This window comes from Aedes aegypti, chromosome 2 (genome assembly GCF_002204515.2).
Source record: "Aedes aegypti strain LVP_AGWG chromosome 2, AaegL5.0 Primary Assembly, whole genome shotgun sequence".
Classification (NCBI taxonomy): domain Eukaryota; kingdom Metazoa; phylum Arthropoda; class Insecta; order Diptera; family Culicidae; genus Aedes; species Aedes aegypti.
In genome coordinates, this window is record NC_035108.1 from 303827646 (window position 1) to 303850933 (window position 23288).

General features: G+C 38.0%; 1 protein-coding gene across 15 annotated transcripts in view; it reads right to left on the reverse strand.

Moving 5' to 3' along the window:
• The window catches only part of LOC5574500 (nuclear receptor coactivator 2), a 567167-nt gene that overhangs the window by 415261 nt on the left and 128618 nt on the right, over positions 1-23288 (reverse strand). Inside the window, exon 3 of one of the 15 annotated variants that reach the window (XM_021845559.1) lies at positions 3309-3432. The exons of the other annotated variants lie outside the window; for them this stretch is intronic. The gene's annotated coding sequence lies outside the window, so the exon portion shown is untranslated. The remainder of the gene's footprint in view (positions 1-3308; positions 3433-23288) is intronic. 15 annotated transcript variants of the gene reach the window in all.

A 23288-nucleotide genomic window follows, 5' to 3' on the forward strand; every position in this document is an offset into this window, starting at 1 on the left:
TCGACAACGGACCAGATCTTTTCCGTGCGGCAAATCCTCCAGAAATGCCGTGAGTACCAGGTCCCTACGCACCATTTGTTCATCGATTTCAAGGCGGCATACGATAGTATCGACCGCATAGAACTATGGAAAATCATGGACGAGAACAGCTTTCCCGGGAAGCTCACAAGATTGATCAGAGCAACGATGGACGGTGTGCAAAACTGCGTGAAGATCTCGGGCGAACACTCCAGTTCGTTCGAGTCTCGGCGGGGACTACGACAGGGCGACGGACTTTCGTGCCTGTTGTTCAATATTGCGCTTGAAGGTGTCATGCGGAGAGCCGGACTTAACAGTCGAGGCACGATTTTTACGAGATCCGGACAATTTGTTTGCTTCGCGGACGACATGGATATTATTGGGAGAAAATTTGAAACGGTGGCAGACTTGTTCACCCGCCTGAAACGCGAAGCAACAAGAGTCGGGCTAATGGTGAATGCGTCGAAAACAAAGTACATGCTGGTTGGCGGAACTGAGCGCGACAGGGCCCGCCTAGGAAGCAGTGTTACGATAGACGGGGATACCTTCGAGGTGGTGGACGAGTTCGTCTACCTTGGATCCTTGCTGACGGCTGACAACAATGTTAGTCGGGAAATACGAAGGCGCATCATCAGCGGAAGTCGTGCCAACTATGGGCTCCAGAAGAAACTGCGGTCAAGAAAGATTCACCCCCGCACCAAATGCACGATGTACAAAACGCTCATAAGACCGGTAGTCCTCTATGGGCATGAGGCGTGGACTATGCTCGAGGAGGACTTGCAAGCTCTTGGGGTTTTCGAACGCCGAGTGCTAAGGACGATCTTCGGCGGCGTGCAGGAGAACGGCGTGTGGCGGCGAAGGATGAACCACGAGCTCGCTCAACTCTACGGCGAACCCAGTATCGTGAAGGTAGCTAAAGCTGGAAGGATACGCTGGACAGTGCATGTTGCAAGAATGCCGGACAACAACCCTGTAAAGATGGTGTTCGCCACGAATCCGGTCGGAACAAGAAGGCGTGGGGCGCAGCGAGCTAGGTGGATGGACCAGGTACACCAGGACCTGGAGAGCGTGGGTCACAGTCGAGGATGGAGAGAAGCGGCCATGAACCGAGGGAATTGGCGAAATATTGTTGGCGAGGCTTTATCAAGATAATTGATGTAAAGCCAAATAAGTAAGTAAGTACCTTCCAGAATTCTTTATGAGATTTTTAAGCAATTCGATAGAAATTCTTCGAGCCATTTTCTGGTGAGGTCCGAAAATCTGGGAATGATTTTCCGTGGGAATCCCTAGACGAACTCAGTGAAAACTGTTAAAGGAGTTCTTGAAGAAGGCACAGAAAAGTACGAAAATAATTCAGTTCTTCCGTAGGAATTATCAGAGGAATCTCTTCAAAACACATGGTTAAGAACCTGAAAAAAATTTTAAGAATCACAAAGGACAATCCTTGTGATTTTTTGTGTTAAAATTTTTGAAGAATTTCGTTTGGATTACGCAAAGAATGAATCCATAGAGGAAATTGAAATTTACAAATATCACTGTTGTGCCGCAGAAAGAGACAAAATAGCAAATAAATAAAATCAATATCAATCTGTTAAAACTACGAAACATGTGAAAATCTTAACCATTGCGACTGACATTACTTCCGTAAAACTATTATTTGATAGGCCCCCTCCAAAAGAAACCCTAACTACGCCAATGCTCATTTGTAAGAAAAGAAAGAAAGAAAGATAATGCATGGAACGAGCTCACCAATTTCTTATCCAATTTTGACTGAGCAGATACAAACGGGTTTTGCGTTTTTTTACGATCATGTAAAGAAATTTATATAAAAATACAGTTTAATTTCAATCGATAATGCTTGAATTTTCCATGAACGTGTAAATTTGAAGCAAAATTGTCTGACACTACAGGACTGGCAGTTGATATCGATGGTCAAGATAGAATTTGAAAAGAAATTCGAGAAAACTACGTAAATTTATTTTCTTATTAGCCTTCAACTTATAAAAATGGTAAAGAATCTATACTGTAAATGCTATAAGTCAATGTGTTCCTTGGACTCATATTCGAATTAGCATTTTCACAATAATTCAAGAGCATGATAGATCCGCTTCAATAAAATTCAATTAACGAAAAGATTCATCCAATCCATTTCGGTAAATACTGAATGCACCTTCATAACGATACTCTTCCTGCATCCAATCGAAAACCGACCATACCAGCGGCCTTGATCTGCATTTAAATTGGCCACATAAAGCTCACATAGTCCACGTATGCCACGGAAACAGCACGCTTCGGGACACAATATTAATATACAGTATAAACGAACGAAATTAGGACAAATAATTTTAATTAAATGCACTTGCATGAGCAAACCTCCACCTTCCACTTTCTGATCCCATACCTCCAATCGCACATAAAAAAATCGATGGGAAAGCACTGCAGAAGGGCTTGAACCCCAGGGGCCCTGTGAGGTTGGCGGTTTGTGTCACGGGCAATATTTTCATTAATTGATTGAATCATCGTTTGATGTTCAAATAAAAAAAAAACAAACATTCAACAACGTTTTCATTTCCATTTAGATGATTGTAAAGCACGAATAAAATTGCATTCCATTCATCACTTCGTGTGCTGCATGAGAGGTGCAATTCTTGTAGCCTCTCTATTGGAGGAAAAAAATGTTAATTTTCAAGCCGATTCACAGTTTGGCTTTGCTTTGATTCGTGGTGAAAATAAAACTACTGTGGGCGAGCTTTATTTTCTCCAATTTATTCATGTGTTAATTAATCATCAATTAGACGTTTGTTAACGCAAGCGTAATGCAAGCAGCGTAACGTATAATACTGCATGGCTGCATTGATGAACTTTAGCTCGTAATGTGTAGACTATTGAGTTCTGAGTTCAGATTTCTTATATTTAATCTGAAGTGTTTAATTTCATAGATGAATTAGAGTTACTACAACGGTCTAAGTAAGAAATCAAAGGTTTGAATTATTACTGCAATACAGTGCGAAAATGTTATTCTTATTTGCGTTTTTTAGCTGAAAATTTGCAACTCAATTAAAAATGTAAGAAATTTCAAAAGAAGAATTTTCAAAACACTCTGGATATATAGCGAAATGAATTTCCATTGATCCATGAAATCCATTGATAAAATTAACTTTAGGGATCTCACAAGAAGTGCGAGATTTGTGTCTTCTAAATGTTTTAGAAAAAAATAATGATGTTCTATACGTGTCTGTTGCTATTCAAGTTATCCAGCTGAAACCCACAAAATCATTTGAAGAGGTTACCTCAGGCGGTGCGTCTCAGCACAAAATCCTCCGTCGTTTTCCTAGCCCCATTAAGACACCAGTCGAAGCCGAACGGTAATTAGTGTTTGCCTCTTCAGCGCACGTCAATCGTAAGCCTAGGTACCTGCAAGTAAACAAGAAACAATCGAAAAGATTTAGGCACTGCAGCACAGTAAAAACCTTGTCGGTTGCCATTATCTAGCCGTGTGGTGGCAGTCTGCGGATCGGCAAAATGCAAGCAGTCGGCAAGTGTCTCCCGCTCAGAAACCGCAATCTCGGCACTTCTTAGCAGCATTTCCCAACCGGTGGCTCGTCAATGATCATTCAAATATGCCATCAAAAAATGAACGCGTCTTGCAAAGGAATCTATCGAAGATTCCGCTTAAGTCCACAACACTTTTCGTCTTGAATGTATTTCGTCTGTTCCACTGGGCGTTGCATGCTAGTCCGTTGTCTAGTGTGGTGTTTTTTTTATGTCCACTGGAAGCATTGACGTGTCGGACCTTGTTACCATAATTACTAGCTTTTCAAACAAAATCATTCAAGAAAGATGGACGATATCTTAGCATTAGCATTAAGCATTTCGGAAAAATTCGTAGGTGGTACAGTCCTACACGCTCAAAAATGAGTTCTGGAAAACGTGAACTGTCAAAAATACACCATGAACTACCATCATGTTTACGCAGAAACATGATCTAGTTCACGGTGTATTTTTGCTTGTTGGCGAGTTCACGTCTGTTGTTCACGGATACGAGAACGGATTTTTTTCTGTGTAGCCCATTGTATGAGGGTTGCCTCCTTCCCGTCCGTTATCAAAGTCAGAAATTTGGGATTAATCTCTAACTCTTAGACAAGATTGACGCATCCTCCAATAATCGAGAGCTGTCCTGGCCACGTCCTTGCGAAAGCTGGGGAATGGGAAAGGATGATTGATCGAACACCTACTTAAGAAAGATGCAGAGAACTCTACGACCTTTTTAACTGAGTTGGTTACAAGTTTAGAATTCAAATCCCTACAGACCACGCGGACCCCTTTCATAACCCATATCCATCCATCTCATATCACTACACACATGGAAAGAGCGAGTGCGATTTATTTAGTGTTGAAACTGTTTGCCTATCGTACCTACATCGCTTCCACAACAACTGTATTGTGGAAGAGTAAAGATGTGGGAAGGCTATCAACGTGTCGTTCTTTGAAAGCCTTCCCACATCTTTACTCTTGACAGATTTTTGGAGAAATCCTATGAAAGATGCTTGCAGATATTCTGGAGCTATTACCTTTGAGTTGATTTCGAATTTCTTGACTCTATTTCATCCACAGTTCTTCTTCTTCTTCTCCTTCTTGATATTAACTTCCCCACTGGGACTGAGCCTGCTTCTCAGCTTAGTGTTCTTATGAGCACTTCCACAGTTATTAACTGAGAGCTCTCTTTGCCTTAGTTGCCATTTTCGCATTCGTATATCGTGTGGCAGGTACGATGATACTTTGTGCCCAGGGAAGTCAAGGAAATTTCCATTACGTAAAGATCCTGGATCGACCGGGAATCGAACCCAGACACCTTCAGCATGGCTTTGCTTTGTAGCGGCGGACTCTAACCCAACTGTTATCGAATGCAAAGAAGTTTACGTCCTTCATTATTTTAAGTGAAGAATAAACACACAAAGGGGCTGTCCATTAATTACGTAAGACAGTTTTGATCATTTTTACCCATTTCCTCACCATCCCCCCCCATAGTAAGATTATGACAAACAAAAATAATTTGTGTGGTAAGTAAGAAATCTGAATTGTATCCGTAAATTTTGATTTCAACCTTCCATTTTTAATGGTCCACGAAATGTGTGTAGAACTTCGAAGGTTGGCTTCAAAAAGGTTGTGAACCACTGCGATGTATGTACGGACGTGTGTTGCAAAACCCGGTGTGCGGATAGATTCGTCTGGCGTGGTCGGTTTGGTCGTCGGCAAAGTAATTAAATCTCCAATTATTTCATTAACTAGCTAGTGCCACTGCGTACTGTTGACTGCCATTCGTAAGGTTTTTTTTAGGAGCGCAAAATCTCAACGTCCAAATGCAGTTACTCAGTACCTAGGAGAAAAAAAAATGTCAGTCAGACAGTCGGCTTGTTTGGTTGGTTAGCAGCAGTCGACTTAAACATTTTATTGCAATAATCGACAGCATCTTTTATGAGCAATGGTTTGAGGGAGCATTCGTCAAAACTGTGAGACTATAGGAAACTTAACGCAGACCAAGTGCACAGAAGAAGTGCGCGTCAGGTGATTTGATAAATGTATTGGAACTTACTGTTGGGGCTATGCAAAGACGACAAGGTGAAGTAATTACAGTGTTTGTGTTTTGCAGCCATTTGATTTTTTTGTCGATGCTTCAATCGTGCTGCCAAACCAGCTTGATGCATTCAAGCAACCAAACAACTAATTGTGGGTGATATGGACAATTTCCCATTGTCGAGTGTCGCGTGTTTTGTGACTGGTGAAAAGTGCGATATTATTGTTACGCCATGACTCGGCAATATGTTCGCCGTCACGTATTTCTGTTGGGTCCAGAAGAGATTATCTATTTTTTGCTGAATCATCACTGTGTTCGATAATGTATTTTGTTAGGATTTTTTGGAAGAACTGTCAACATGAATGAGACGCCTAAATTGATAATTGAATACGACTATATTGATTAACCCGTGTTGCAACGGCTGAACCAACAACTAGATACGAATGAATTGGCTGTGAAAATAGAAATTTCGATGTTTTAATTTACTTGTTTTGCCTTTTCTCTTGTTTTCTTATTTTGAAATAAAGATTTTGAGTAAATCAATTTTTGAAACATGTACCACAATTTATTCCAATTTGTTCATTTTGTTATTATTAATAATTACGCTAGAAAGGAATCCCCATAAAATCCTCTTATATGGACCATTTTGCATGGAAATTCGAGGAAGTAGCTACTGTTTTATCCAATACTGCATACGTTTTGAAGTGTCGCAACAGAATAATGTATCGAATGCAAATACTAATTCCATCCCAATGAATTGCTTTTTGACCTCGACTCAAACAATCTGCTTGCAACATGTTTGAATAACAAAACGAGCGTAAAGCGGAAGTTCGGTTCTGTCTGCTGCGCTTAGAACAGGTTTTCTAGATTGAGACTGAGGTGCTGCTATACAGTCTCATTCGTTCCTTCCGAACCGGTCAACTCCTCGCTCCGTACCATCCCTGCACCTATCCAATGAAGACATTCGATTTGGTAGATCGCTCGAGATTGATCCGTTCGTCCGTCGTCCGTCATCCATCAGCAGCTGGTGATCGCGCTTTGGCATATAATTCAGTTCTATACTGTGTTCAAGAAGCGTCGATCCGAAGACGGTTAGTGATCAAGCGAAAGACAAACGCTTGCACACCGTTCTCTCAATCGATCATGCTCGTTTTGCTGATCTATGGACAACATGTGCCAATACAATGCGAAACAAATCATGCATTTAAAAATACACAATGTTTCAAAGAAAAATACAGAACAGTACATATTTTTTCATCTTCTATTTTATGACTCTCATTTACATTTCACATATTTTTAGAACGAACAATCTTTGATTGATTTTTCATAAATGCTTACTTCTTATGATCGATTACTATTTACCGTTGCTCTCTTCGAATTATCGAATTATGAAGCAACAGTATCGATTTAAGAAGCTGTAATCTGATACCATTCTATAACTTTCCTATCCTTTGTATCAAAATTCGTTCAAATGCAAATGACCAATTGGACAATTATTTGACAATTATTTGACTCATATGAGAGCTTAAGTTAAAAATCTACAGGAAGCTAAATCCAGCTTTTTACGCTATAATGCCATAAATTTTGAATCACCCCTCTTTGACATTGCTTGCCTACACTATAATTTTTTATAGTAGGATCATAACAATCTTTGCAGCGAAGCAATTTTTTGATGCTGACGAAGAACGAATAGATTCGTGTTTCCAGGATACGGAATCCCAAAAAAGTTTCATATTTTATATTCTTGTTATATTTTGTTGTTTTTTTTTCTAACCATCGATACCGTCTGACACCTCTGACACCTTTTGTAATTTTTCAAACCTAGAATATATATATATATATATATATATATATATATATATATATATATATATATATATATATATATTTATGGAAAGTGCAATATGTATGCACACGTCAATTTGATGTGAAATAATCAGAAAATCGTTCGTAAATCTTCAAAATGGACTACAAAACTTCCTTATACAGTTTTCAATTTTGACAATAAATAAAAAAGTTAATTATTTCTCAGTGTATATCACCTTAAGTGAAATTTTTTTCAGTGTCTAAATGAAGTACTCAATAAATGATGAAAGTTTGTAGAACATGTCAAAACGCTAAACCCAATAGTTTTAGCACAAGCAGACATGTCCCACTTTTTTTTTTATTTCGCCATCGGCACCCATCGTTAGAATTCCAATTTTATGTCACTGATCGCCTGTATATGCTAAAATTAAACCGTGATCCTTTCGGTTTTCTCAAATTGGTGGACCTCTCGTACTCAAGCTAGCTAAACAGCTTTCAAAAATGCAAAGTTTTTGATAAATCTTATGAACTTCTTCACTAGAGAATCCGAGAATAAAAAAAAATAAAAAAGCCATTTTAAATTTGGCCATCTTGGATTTTTACACCATCTTGATTTTAAGTAGCTACCGTATCGTTTACTATTCTTGTTCTTATTTTCCTGGCGCTACGGCCTTACTGGAAAAGAGCCTTCTTCTCAACTTAATGCGTTATAAAGCAGATAATTAAATAAGATTTTTCATTTACATATTTGGTATCAGAATGATGGTTTGGCACATCTTCAAGTTCAGGAATAGCATTAATTTTTTCATTTATTTGGTCCAAAACCATTGATTGAACTGAACAATCAATTGAACAGCTGAGATAAGATAAGAATGAAACAATCTGATTGTTTTTTCAATGGATAACTCATAATCAGGGTTGGGAAAAAATCTGAAATTCACTCTACAGTAGCCAAACAAAGCCAGTCACAGTCAGCGATGCCAGTAAAAATCACGCCCATCGCTGCTGTAGGTAAAAAGCCTTGACAATTGTAAAACACCCGTTGCTTAGGGCAATCCAAATTTACTGTAGAAAAATGTTTTATTTCCCGCATTTAGAGCCTTCAATGACACTAACGATTTAGAAAATTCATTCACCCAACATATGCTGCTTGTTGAGATTCACGTTTTTGGACTACTGTACTGGGAAGAGCTACGTGATTTTCGCAAAATTCATGCCTACTACTATTACCATTCCCAGCACTGCTCATAATTCAACATAATGAGCTAAGATGGTTAAAAAAACATTCAGCTGCTTTGAAGCAAGATGGCGTCGAATTCCAAGACGGCCACCATATTTTTGAATCTTGATGATTCTCCTGAGTATGGCATTACGTCCACATTGGGGCAAAGCCTGCCTCAATGAGCAGTTAAAACGATACTTTGTGGCACAGAAAATCATGGATTTTTTAGGTCCAAAACTTAAGATTGCCACTGTAAATAAATGCATTGTTGGCAATGTTTTACATTTAAACTACAGATGTCACCATAAGACTAACAAATGTCCCAACGCGCAATCTATAAACTTCATTCAATGAACAACAATGAACACTAGACAGTTTCACAAAAATCAAAATATCTGGGATTCAACCAGTCACCCCCTAGTCCTAGTTTCAGTACTAAAACAAACTACCAGACAAATTTTCATCCAATTGGGAGAAGATTAGGAGGTGCCTTAAGTCGAATTTGTGTTTTTTGGCTATATTTTACATTCAAAAAATTCTAACGAGAATTTGCAAAAATGAAAATCAAAATAAATACCACTAGTTGAACATATTATTAGTACTTTACAACTTTTGAGAACACTGTATGCCGATTAGAGATGGTTTTGACCTCATGTAATTGATTTCTGTTCATTAAAGTACCTGTAAAACATACATTTCTCTACAATTTTTGTTCTACGAGATTCTTAACCTCATGCCTAATCATAAAAGTTCAACCGTAGTATCATTCCTTTGTCATTTCTGAACATTGTTGTAGTACATAATTTTTGTATCCGAATTACAGATAAATTGTAAAAAATCATCGGAAATACGATATTACTCTTTCCCCTGCATTTAGAGCTGCTGCCATATGGCGCAACTGCTGACATTTTACAAAATTGAACATAGTAGCTTTGCTTTTTCAATGATGGATGATGATTGAAGAAAACATCTAGCAAATGTCATCAACGCAGTTGTGTTTCAAACAACATTCGCATTTAATGCCAAGCAATTACATATGTGTTATAGCCCCGAGGTCAAGCTTCTCAACTACCGATCTTGAGGATCGGAGTGCAATTATGATTCTTTTTTTCGAGTGAAACCAATGTTTCTTATATGCAGCATAAAAACAGGACTAAGGGCGCAAATCACTACTTGAGCCTTTCTCTTCATTCACTTAGAAGTGGGAGATTTTTGTGAGTCCTATTGATTACGACTCAGCCACAAGATGCACTTTTGAACAATGAATCGTGATGAAATTTTTTGGCTTAAATTGGTCCATGGCAAAAAACAACACTCTAAATGAACTCCCGTAATCAAACTCTGATGCTCAAGATCAGTAGTCGAGAAGCTTGACCTTGGGGCTATATCACATATGTAATTGCTTGGCATCAAATGCGAATGTTGTTTGAAACACGACTGCGTTGATGACATTTGCTAGATGTTTTATTCAATCATCATCCATCATTGAAACAGCAAAGCTACTATGTTCAATTTTGTAAAATATCAGCAGTTCCGCCATATGGCAGCAGCTCTAAATGCAGGGGAAAGAGGAATATCGTATTTCCGATGATTTTTTACAATTTATCTGTAATTCGGATACAAAAATTATGTACTACAATAATGTTCAGAAATGACAACGGAATGATACTACGGTTGAACTTTTATGATTAGGCATGAGGTTAAGAATCTCGTAGAACAAAAATTGTAGAGAAATGTATGTTTTACAGGTACTTTAATGAACAGAAATCAATTTCATGAGGTCAAAACCATCTCTAATCGGCATACAGTGTTCTCAAAAGTTGTAAAGTACTAATAATACGTTCAACTAGTGGTATTTATTTTGATTTTCATTTTTGCAAATTCTCGTTAGAATTTTTTGAATGTAAAAAATAGCCAAAAAACACAAATTCGACTTGAGGCACCTCCTAATCTTCTCCAAATTGGATGAAAATTTGTCTGGTACTTTGTTTTAGTATTGCAACTAGGACTATGGGGTGACTGGTTGAATCCCAGACATTTTGATTTTTGTGAAACTGTCTAATGAACACGGTTAAAAATTTTTTTTGTTTATTTCAATCAATGGTTGAGGACGGTTATTATTTATTGAATTTATTGATTCTGAGTTCAAAGATATGTCTTATTCTTCAATGGACTCGAAGAAAACACCGACGATTGAAAACATGTTTCATTGTTGTACAAAAAATTATGTTTTCATTCACTGCACTCGCCATATACGTCAAAATCGTAGAACATGATTTAGAAAATTGTTCATTTCATAGGGTAAATGCCATTGCTCACCTAGTTTTTGTATCCTATCATACTCATTTTTTCCTCAGCTTTCTGATGGTTACCTCAGAAAGCTAATGGTGGAAAAACGTTTTTTCTAACAAAATTCAAGATGGTGGCCAAATTAAAAATTGCCGCCAAGCTTTATCCATCCTCTATACGATGCCACTAAGTTTGCTATGTGTTACAAGGGAAATATCGGACATATAACGTGAAGAAATACCTAAGGTTTATCCAAAAATGGTCTTTTTCGCAAACTGTTTAGCTAACTGACGTACGAGGGGTCCACCAATTTGAGAAAACCGAAAACCTAACCGAACCACCCTATAGTTTTAGCATATAATAGCGATTAGAGTCATAAAATTGGAATTCTAACGATGGGTGCCGATGACGGCCTGGTTTCAGCTAGAATTGCTAAACTGTAATTTCTTTTATTTTGTACATTAGAATTATATTTTTATAGATAATAATAAATTTCGACTCGATAATTTCTGAACCTATCTCGGGAGATCCAGCTTGCATAGAATTTCGTTGATTAATCACTTATCATCAGCAACGCTTCAGTCCGGCTATTGGTTGAACTTCAGGGATCGATACGTTATCAACAAGCAAAACACATTTAACTTGTTGATATCCGTATTGAGCACTGAATATTGTCCGTAACATCGGTTATAATAAATGACTAACCAACGCAGTTCTGTAAGACTGCAAGCCGAATCTCCCGAAACAAATTCATATTATACTAAAACCAATCGGTATCCATTTTGACACACCCTGTATAATTCGCGAATCGTTCCGCAACCGATGATGCTTGGACAAATTCATCAAGGCGCTTCCTCAAGCTGCTTCAAGTGTCGGTCGGCTTCCGAATCGATAAATGAAGACAAAAGCACATGTGGAAGCGATGTTTCGATTCTACACATCGTCGTCGTTGTCGTCGTCATCATCGTCGACAGGAGATGAGAGATTTGATTCAATTTCCGTTCTGCCGATCCTGGGGCGTTGAAAGCGACGAATGCTTCCCGAAGCTGTCGCTGGGTTGTCTCATAACGTATTCGTCAATGAGGAAGATGAGATTTCGTAGTTTGCGCGATGGAATTGACTTTTGCGCTGGCAAGGGGCTTGTCCCGTTGCCGGCGTTGTCTTTTTCGCAATGACGGTGGGCGGAGTTGCAGCCGAACTCAAGTCTGTCGGTGTTCTAAGAACTAACAAGTGGATAAAGATCTGCAATATTGATGGGAAGTAGTCGTTTGCCAATTCGGCTGCCTGCTGCGTCTCAATACGTTTCGAGTCAGTCGATTGGTGCTTTGTGGCATTGGTTGGATGGAGGATGCTCGTTCAATGGGATGATTGATGACCTTTTCATCGATTGACTTTTAGTGAATGGTGTACCAACAGGTGCGAGCACAACGCGATGATCAACAACATTTGCCGTTGTTCGTGAATTAAATTGCAGTAAAACTCCACTATGGGTAGGAGTAACTGACATTGAGGAAGGCTACAAGTGGAAGTCGAGATTTACGTATCTGTCAAAAGATAAGCAATAAGGGCGGAATTTAAATCTAGTTTTTTGAATCTCTTAAATGTGTTTTAAGTTTTTGAGTTACGTAAGTGATAGGGGAACTTACGTATTGTCGGCAGCCTAAGTAGCTGAACTTTGAAGAAGGCAATTGTACAAAACAATGAAGCACAACAATTAGCAGGAGACACCTGAACTACACTTGAGCACTCTTCATTTATTAATTATTATGCACAAAACACTATTTTGTTTTCTATTTTTATCTATTTTTCCTCACCAAAGTCACGAGGTACTTGTTCTTTTATCGGCAATGCAATTGTTATTGTCGGCAGCTAAATTGTTCTCTTCGGCAATCCAAAACTGTACAAAAACTAGGTTATGTATTGGTTACTTCTCGTATTTGTTGACAATGCCTGTATTTAAACGTCACTCATTATGTTCTACTCGTTGAAAGGGCCAATGCAGAAAAAAACAGACTACACTGAGAACAGCATTGCAGTTATAAATAGAATGGCTGAGAGTCACATTGAATACACAACGCCACTAAATTTGTGTAGACTACGGCGCCGTCCACAAATTACGTAACGCTCTAGGGGGAGGGGGAGTTGGCTCAAACGTTGCGGCTCAAACACAAAATTTATTTTTTTCATATTTTACCGTTGAGATACGCTAACTGTTTGTTAAATATTAGTAAACTGTTAGAATATTATTATATATAAGAACAAAATTTGTTATCACACCATCATCACACACTGAACAAGTCTAAGACAACACACAGAAGATTGAGCCAAAAAGGGGAAAAAGGGTTGCCATAGTTAAATCCACGTCGAAAAGAGAAAATAAAGGATGAAAAGGACAGAGGGAAAAGAGACAGGCATCTGGGTCGAACTGAGATTAGAGCAAAGCCTATTCAAGTTAGAACCTCGAGGCAACCAGTTCGCAAATATAACCATAGACCCGGTGTACTTAAAATAACCGTTGGTCAAGACGTTAAGTTCAATTAAAAGTTCTTTTGTGATATATAACCGAATCAGGACCCATTATTATAGGCCATTTCCGCCTGGTGTAGACCACAAGCTACCAAGAGCATCCAAGTGGCTCTAGAAGTCATCCCAGAGACCCAGACCGTCGTTGAGAGCTCTCCGACACTCAGGACGTTTGGTGGACGCTCCAAGATATCGACATCCCCTCCGCAGCCATCGTCCAGCCGCCATTCGTGGGCATCCGTGAGCTCGAATAGCGTTTCACTCGCCCCAGAAACCCGAATTCAGCCCAGCAACCCCAGGACAACCCTCACGTGCTCCACTTCCGGCCGGCCACAACATTCCACACTCCACACCCAGACACTACATGCCAGTAAGCTCAAAAAATATAAAGTTTAAAGCCAAAAATAGTGCGTTTTACTTGGGTTCTTAACCAGCTCGAACGTGCCGACCTTAAGAGTCTCACCCCTAAGGCAGGTCTTTCTGACCCGCCAGCTAACACATACAAAGACCGTTGCGGAGGGGGGAAAGTTCGAATATTGAGCCTATCGATCGCAAGTTTCTTGGTTCGATTCCCAGGCATTAAAATTATCAGATAGACGATGATAGTATCATCTATCTGATAGACAACTGATACTATCAGTTCAGCCAGATGATACTATCACTTCTTGTCTATCCTGATAGTACCACTATCAGAGATAGAGGATAGAGTGATAGTATCCCTATCCCAAAAAATTCTCATGATGATACTATCAGTACAACATCACTCAAATAACAATGATAGAGGTTCTATTTTTATTAATTGATAATATTATAGAATAAAAATTGTTGGACGATGGGTATAGAAAATTAACTAAATTCCATATTTAACAACCCAAGATGGCAGCTTTAGGAGTGTAAGAATTGTTGAAAATCCATTTTTAAATCCAAGATGGTGGCCTCTGGTTTGGAAAAATAATTGAAAACCCATGCAATATGGGTATTTTCGGAACGGGCGCGACGAGGAGATGACGGAAATCCGAATGACGGAGTCCGACGTCATTTTGAAATCCAAGATGGCGGCTTCCGGTTTGGTAAAATCATTTAAAACTCTTGCAATACAGGTATGTTCCGTTTTTGTCACGTTCCGGATTCTTTCACAATTTATTCCGTATAATCGAATCTAAAATTCCGGATAATAGAATCCCAGATAATCGAGTCGCCGGATAATGGAGTCTCCGGATAATCGTGTCCGACCTGTACTATTCAATGAGGGTTACCTTCTTCTCGACTGCTATCCAAACAGTCGCAGAATGTTCAGGCTTGACTAGGGCTGCTAGACAAGATCCATACATCTTTCTACAGTCGAGACTTGTTCGGGCAACAGCTAGGGATTGTAATTACAGTCATACCTCGATATAACGTAACCTTTTTATAACGTAACTCGATATAACGTAATTTTTACCTCGATATAACGTAACTTTGTTTGGCTCCCATTTATTTATGTTTTCCATTATTTATCAAAAACATGATTTATGAATGATTTATGATTTCCGTCATCCCCTCATCGTGCCCGTTCCGAAAATACCCATATTGCATGGAGTTTAAACGATTTTCTATAACCGTAGGCCGCCATCTTGGATTTCAAAATGTCGTCGGACATCGATTTCCGTCATCCCCTCATCACGCCCGTTCCGAAAATATCCATGAGAACATACCTTGAGTTATTTCTATTAGCTTTTTCCCATTATGCACAAGATTTTAGTTTCGGTTTTTGTATCAATGATAGGATAGATAGCTATGAAATTTTGCAGATAGTATATTTTTCGCCAAAGATATATGGTAAAGATATGCTTGATTCATCAGTGATGAAAAATGCTGATGTTATCTCCATCCGTCTATCAATTGATAGAGATAATATAGTCTATCTTCTATCCATCATTTTCCAAGAAGTGATTTCTATCACTACCCATAGTGATAGTATCATTTGATAATGGTAAATGAGGGATAAATTTGAAGCCTGTCCAGGTTGCCGTGAAATATATTTTTGTTTTCAAATTTGGTTTTATAACGTAAATTTATGAATTTTAATCCTGTTTTTAGTGGCAATTTTCATAAAGGTTTCCTATGTTGATCGATAGATCAATTTCCTGAGTGTAATTTGTTTGGCCCAATTTAACCCCCTCGAAGCGGTGAATTTGGGCAAATTTCACGTCTCCAATTTAAAGGAAAATAATCAAATTGAGCAATTCTCGCTGAAACCAGGCCGCCATCGGCACCCATCGTTAGAATTCCAATTTTATGTCACTAATCGCTAGTTTTAGATAAAACTTAAAGGTGGTCCTTTCTGTTTTCTCAATTTGATAGTGTGGAGTTCCAAGCGAAATATGAGACATATCACGTGAAGAAATACCCAAGATTTATCAAAAAATGGGCTTTTTTGCAAACTGTTCAGCTAGCTGGCGTACGAGGGGTCCACTAATTTGAGAAAACAGAAAGGACCACCCTTAAGTTTTATCGAAAACTAGTGATCAGGGACATGAAATTGGAATTCTAATGTGGGTGCCGATGGCGGCCTGGTTTTAGCGAGAATCGCTCAATTTCAATTATTTGTTCAGAATTTGCAATGTATTCTAATATTTAGCCGAACACATCAAGTCAAATTGCGAAATTTGTTCAAAAATAAATGAGGACTTACGCATTTTTGGCCAAATCTCACCCCCAACGACGGTACTTGCACATTTGTTTAAATTTCTTTAAATTAATTTATGAATATTGTTCGATCGGCTCATGCGGATCAAAATCCAAACTTTGCCAGTAAAATTTATTTGCGTTCCTATTATTCTTATTGTATGAGAAAATCAGAATAGGCCCTTTGGAAATCAATTCACTTGTGACTTGACACAAAAACATCATCCTCTGATTGCCTGTAGAACAACAGGAGTGTTGCCAAAATAGTTCAACTATTAAAAGACGTATATCACAGAGAAACCGACGTAACACTTAGAACAAATCGCGATCAAAATCAGAGTCGCGAAAACATGTACGCCCAATTCTAAAAACACTGTAGGTGGCCGATGGACTAACAGGTGGTGGTAGTGTGTAAACGTCAAACACGAACGAAAACGACGCGAGCGCTGTCGGTGGTCGATTGACTACCTACCATATATTCGAATCGAACGTTAAAAAGTTGGTCGAAAGACAGCAGTGAAAGTGTGACGTCTGTTTGTCTGTGCGTATATTTTATGTTTCTCAGTATATTGAAGATTATGTACTACAACCTTCAAATAAGAAATTTATAAAATGCTCAATTGTTACCAACGCATGCATTGTTGCCTTATTCCAATAAATTAATTAGTCATGTTCGTTTTTTTTTCTGAGATTTTGAATCGTGAATAATAAATACACCGCAATTGAATATGGTTTTCTGGCAACATGGTCCCGTAATAAAAAGTGATTGCCGAGGAAATCAAAGTGCAAAATTAATGTGTTAAATTAAATTTGTGATTTAAAGCATAACAATTAAGAATTTTTGAGTGCTTTATAAACAAATCAAAAGTTCAATCGTGCATAAGTGATCGGTGCGTAGCTTTTGTGAAAAAATTGGCATTGGAGCGGAGAATTGGACCTTTTAAAGTGGTGAGTTTTTGTAAGCTGTTCTTGTGTGGTTTTATTCGGCAGCTTACGAATGACGATAATTTTGTAAGCATTTATTTTATTTAACGATAAAACACATGTTATGTAATATTTTTGTGAAAGATGTGATTTACATGGAAGATTATAGCTTATGGAATATGTTGAGTACATTGAAGTTAACCCTTGTTCCGTTGATAAATTTAAACAAGGACGATAAGTTAGTGCTGCCGAAAATACCCTCAGGGTGCCGAAGCCATCATTTACCCTAACTCACGTGTATACATCTTCAAGCTTGTGAAATGAGAATTCAAAGTTTTCCTTCCACAGTGGTGTAATCCGAGCACTTTCTGAAGTTTCGTTCAAGCCAAATGTCCAACAAATTCCGACGTTTAAACCGTCAATTCCGTGTCTCTTTTTAGCATGCAATCACCATCGCCCACTTCACTTCATACACCATATGTTTTATAGTTTTATGACTAAGCTCGACTAGTCCAAGTGTTCGGTAACGCAGTTTACTACCGTGGATTTCCCACGTTATCTCAAGAAAGCTATGCCACTTCGCACCGGTCGATTCCTCGTATGCGTGTCATCCTGAAAAGCAGTCCCTCTAAACACTATTTTACGGCTCATCTCCGGAATGTGAGTGCCACCTAGCTACCTGGCCCCTATGCGTTGTCATCAATATCTCTCGCCCGTACAGCTATCCGTCAAACTGTAGCTACAATGAACAGTTCACCGTTTCATGTTCATGACTACACAACTTTTTACGACCCAAATGTGGCATGTGGACGTGGTACTCTACCTTTATCATTCTAGACCAGCTCAGAGACAGGGGGGGCTCTCCAGCGCCATAAAACTAAGCGCACACTCGAAATGGCCCTCCCGCTAAAAGTGGTGGCAGACTACTTTATCTACTGGAAGCTGAAGTTGATTTCGAATGAGGGGGATTAGATTCCGGGCGCAGTTTTCGAAAAAATGCAGCTCCACATCCTTTTTGGCGAGCTTAAGAAAAGAACGGCGATATGAATCGCAGAATAATTACCGCCATTCGATCATCGGGGGCCAAGTGCCGTCCGGGTTCCATTTCAATGACCAAACGAACCGGACTGGACGGGGAGGTTTTTATTGTCGCAACAATAAAAGTCATTATTTTTATTGCAATTGCTAAAGAGTTGAGAGGAGTTTCGTCGTTGCGTTTCGAAATCAGATACAGACAGCGCTTGATGGTGGTGCGTTGGATGGCGGCGACATTGATGATGACGATGATGGTGATGATTATGGGCCCATATTAGGTGGAGAAGATTCTTCTTCGAAGTTTTGAGCTATTAAATGGATGTGTTTATAGGAACATTTGAGATTCAGTCCAGCCCCAGTTGTTGGAGGAGATGCTTAACAGTTTTGCATGTTGATTGCGAAGGATTAGAAGGCAATTCACTTCGTTGACCGTTCGAATGGAATTACATCCCTACGAGAGGGCACATAAAAATGCTTCTTTTCATCATGCAAAGTACTTCGCGTTGTGGGCGTGTAATTGACGATGAACTGTGAATCTAATTGACTCGAATCAATTGCGTTTATTTTACGATTGCACACCTCGTGGCAAATAGTTGTGCAGTGAATCGGAGTTGACTAATTAGTTCCTAGTCTGATAGGAAAGCGTCGTCCTCCAGTTCATATTTTATGCCAATTACAGCAAATTTAATGCCACAATGAATGCGAAGCTTCAAACACAGATCATTATTCTCTTCCGATCGATTTATTCCTGGGTTCGAAATGTGGCAGCAAATCAATCAGCCATATGATTCGAAGTCACGTTCTGTATTATGTTTTTTTTTTCTTGGTATTATGTCTAGTTATTACACAAGATTCGATGATGACTTTTATTAGATTGTTGGAAGGACGTTTTCAGCAAAACTTTGTACAATCTCCATAATACTACCAGAATGATATGGGCCGCTCATAAACCCCATGGTAATTAAGAAAGGAGGGGGTGTCGTCTAAAAGCCACGCTAAAGGGGGTGCAGCCCACACTACGTGGTTTTATCGGATTCAAGAGAATATTGTTTTGGTACATAAAAATTGAAAAGTAATTCGTAGAGTCATGTCTCCAGTATTACATCAAGAATTCAATAAATAAAGTGTGTACGGAATCATATTGCGACACACACAAATATTTGATAAAATTCGTACGTTCAACTAACCGTTTTCAAACTTTCTGGGAGTAAGAGAAAACATGAATATTTTCCCATGTTTCTTTAATTCAGTTTCAATTCCATATCCAAAAGCATGAACTTTCAACTTCACATTACTCAATTAGGTCCAGTACAACAATTTTTTTTTGCGTAGCAGTTCATTTTTTCTTTATATTGCTGTGTGCGTTTGAAATGCAAATAGGGTAAATGATGGCTTCGGCACCCTGAGGGTATTTTCGGCAGCACTAACTTATCGTCCTTGTTAAAATTTATCTACGGAACAAGAATTACCTTCAATGTACTCAATATATTCCTTGAACTATAATCTTCCATGTAAATCACATCTTTCACAAAAATATGATATAACATGGATTTTATCATTGAATGAAATAATTGCGTATTAAATTATCGTCATTCGTGAGCTGCCGAATAAAACAACACAAGAACAGCTTAAGAAAAACTCACCACTTTGAAAGGTCCAATTCTCCGCTCCAATACCAATTTGTCACAAAAGCTACGCACCGATCACTCATGCACTATTAAACTTTTGATTTGTCTATATAGCACTTGAAAATACTGAATTTTTATGCTTCGAATCACAAATTAAAATTAATGCACTTTGCTTTCCTCGGCAATCACTTTTTATCACGGGAATAGATTGCCAGAAAACCATATTCAATTGCGGTGTATTTTTTATTCACACTTTAAAATTATTGAAAAAATCGAACACAACTAATTAATGCATTGGAATTAGGCAACAAAGCATGCATTGGTAATAATTGAGCCTTTCAATACTTTCCTTATCTGAAGACTGTAGCGCATAAACTTCAATATACTGAGAAACATATAAAATATACGTCTTTTAATAGGTAAACTATGTTGGCAACACTCCTGTTGTTCTACAGGCAATCAGAGGATGATGTTTTTGTGTCAAGTCATATGTGCATTGATTAGCAAACGTAAAAAAATGTAAAAATAGCCTGTAGAATTTTCAATTTCGCGTTACCTTTTAGCAATTTTTGCGCATTGACACTAGGGTGCGGCTTATTTTCCAAAAGTTCTCAAAACCAAACATTCGTGTGCTTTTTTTAATTCAAATTATATTAGAAGAGAAACCTCAAAGTTTGAGCCAAAAATATTAAGATTTATATATTTATTTATTCGTCGTCTTTGACTACAGGTCACACAGACTGAAAACTTTATATTATGTACTTTACTCTTATCTCTTATCCTATTAACAATTTAGGGGTGGCGCATGCGTCTTGAAGGTGAATTTTCAAGTTATAAAAAATGGCCTTCAGTGAAGTCACCATAACTTCGGTTATTTATCACCAATTTCAAATCTTTAAACATCATTATTTTCAAAATTAAATGTATGAAAACTTTGTAGAACATCAAATTAGTCTTAAATCGAAATAAAAGTAGTTTTCTCGAATTTTTTCTTCATTTTACTGGAAAATTCATATTTGCTTGACCATAACTTCATAAATACTCAACCTATTTCAAATATTTGTACATTCAAAGCTTGTTATAACGACATGGCAAGGGAGCGTCGTAATAGAGAAATGTCGTTATAGTGAATAGTGATAACATTAAAATCTTTTTCACGGGACCGAAAAATGTCGCTATAGAGAGCTTTTATCGCTATTAAAGTGATCGTCATAACGAGCTTCGACTGTACATGGTTTTGAAGCAAAAAATAGTTATTTTCATACTGTTCATACAACATACCCAAGTAACCACAAGCATTATACCATTGCATTAATTTGGTCGAAAGTCAACATTTTTTGCATTAATAATGTTATCATGCATTTATTCAATAACTGTCAAGCAATGATGCATTTGATTAACATTGTAAATGCTTTGTAGCATTATTTTAATATAGCATTATGCTAAGCGTTTAGAGTGAATATACAGTTATGCTGTCATACAAGATTGCATAACCTCATTAAACGCACTTCAATCTGTAATGAATAAGTCGACGATCGAGCACGTTCGCACTCGCTCATTACGTTTTGTGGGATATGGAAGAATAATGAAATGACTTTCTTTTATCTCGAACCCCCATTTCATGATCTAAGGATATATGTATTCAATCAGAATTGTAGTATTTTATCTATGAGACTCTTTTACTCATAAGGAGCGAGAAGAAATGTCGATCAATTTATCTCCCTTGAAATCTTTTTAATGCGCTAGTGCTTTGTTTTTTGGGTTAAGTTCTGTTATTTCCTCTACGAGAAAGAATGGTTATCAAATTATTTCTATTGATGTTTCATTTGGTGAGGAAAGGAAATCAATCGCCGAAGAGAATTCTTTATATTCGCAATAACTGCGCAAATAGTAATGTTAACACACACAGTGGCTTCGTTTATAAGGAACTTTTATCCTACCTTATTACATCAGCAGCTTTAGCACAGGACACCAACGCGCCAGGCATCCAGCACACCATCATCCTAGTAGTGGGTTCGAATCCTGATTCCAACAAAAAAAAATCATAAAGCTGGTAAAGAAATCCATTGAAAGGTAGTCAATGGATTCATTGTTTTGTTTATTTTTAAAGCAAGCCCTAAACATACATTATTTTAAGCTAATATACATCATGAACCCCAAATATACAAACATAAATGTTTTAGTAGGGCTTGTGAGCATAAGCATAAGCATAAGCATAAGCATAGATGACCGTACAATTCGTAGTTGCTACTCCGTGATTGACCAGAACAATCGAAGTTGCACAGGGAATTAATGAATGGGGCTTGGGATTAGCTTACCATTCTTCAATGTGCACAAATCGAGAGCTCAAATTTAAAAGTCAATAACGGCGCCGGCCACGTCCTTACGGTTATCGGGGAAGGGAAGGAATGTTAGTGTGACTACCGTTGTTACTAGAGACCGAGATCACCTCTGCATCTCCACGGTTGTCATGGAGAGGATATTGGGTTAGTGGGATAAGGTAAAGATCTGGGAGTCACCAATGTTTGGTGATGCGAGCCATGATATAATCACGCCTAACCGGATTCGCGAAATAATTCGATAATCGCATTAAACGCCGAACAAGTGTTCGTCACTCGCCCACGCAAGAGCAAGCGACGCGATCAATAGATCAAACACTACTAGCGATCCGCGGCGCTTTTTCATTTCTCTGAGCGAACGACGCGCGACAAGTTTGATCCTGCCCCCATCGCCCGCCCCCACAGGAGCAAGCGACAAGGTCGAAGGATTAAACACTCCATAAATGTTTTAGTAGGGCTTGTGCATTAAAACTGCTTTACCAAGTATTGCATTAATTTGGTTGTTGTGGGGCCCTTTCCCACTTTAATTATGCTTTATAAAGCTCTTAAAGGTTATGTCACTTTAAAACAAAATCTGATAGCACACTATAGAGCAAACATAAAGTATTCATATACAGCTTCGTGGTTACTTGGGTATGTGTCTAAAAATGGTCTTGGCTTAGTTTTGTAACAAAAACTACCCAAAAACATGATTTTTTAAAGAATTTCTTTGGATTATTTAAAAAAAATTTCACACAAAATTACATTTTTCCTATAAAACTTGTGTTTATAAACATTTTGTTTTAATGCCGAGTTGAATAGTGCATATATTTTTTAACATGAGCAAAAATATTATTGTTTCAAAATCATTTAAAAATTGTTGACAAGTCCTTTTTAAAGGTTAATTAAATGAGGAAAACCAGTTTCAGCTTCAAAAATATTGTTTAACTGACAAAAATAAAAAAAACTGACGTTTTTCGTTAAGAAATCATGGTTTTGTGCAGTTTTTGTTGAATAACTTGGTCAAACCTTTTTTTAGTGAAATGTGTCGAATGAAAAGTATGTAATTAATTAAGTAAGCTTCTAAACCATGCAAAAATATTTGGAATCGGTTGAGTATGCATGAAGTACACAGCAAAAAAAGTTGTTGAATATTACATCGAAACCGCTGCAACCAAGTCATTCCCTTGATCGTGTTATATTACACAGCCCGACGTACTCGCGGCCTACTGGTGTAATAAATGCGACCAATGTAATTTTTCCGATGTAATAGTTTCAACGTA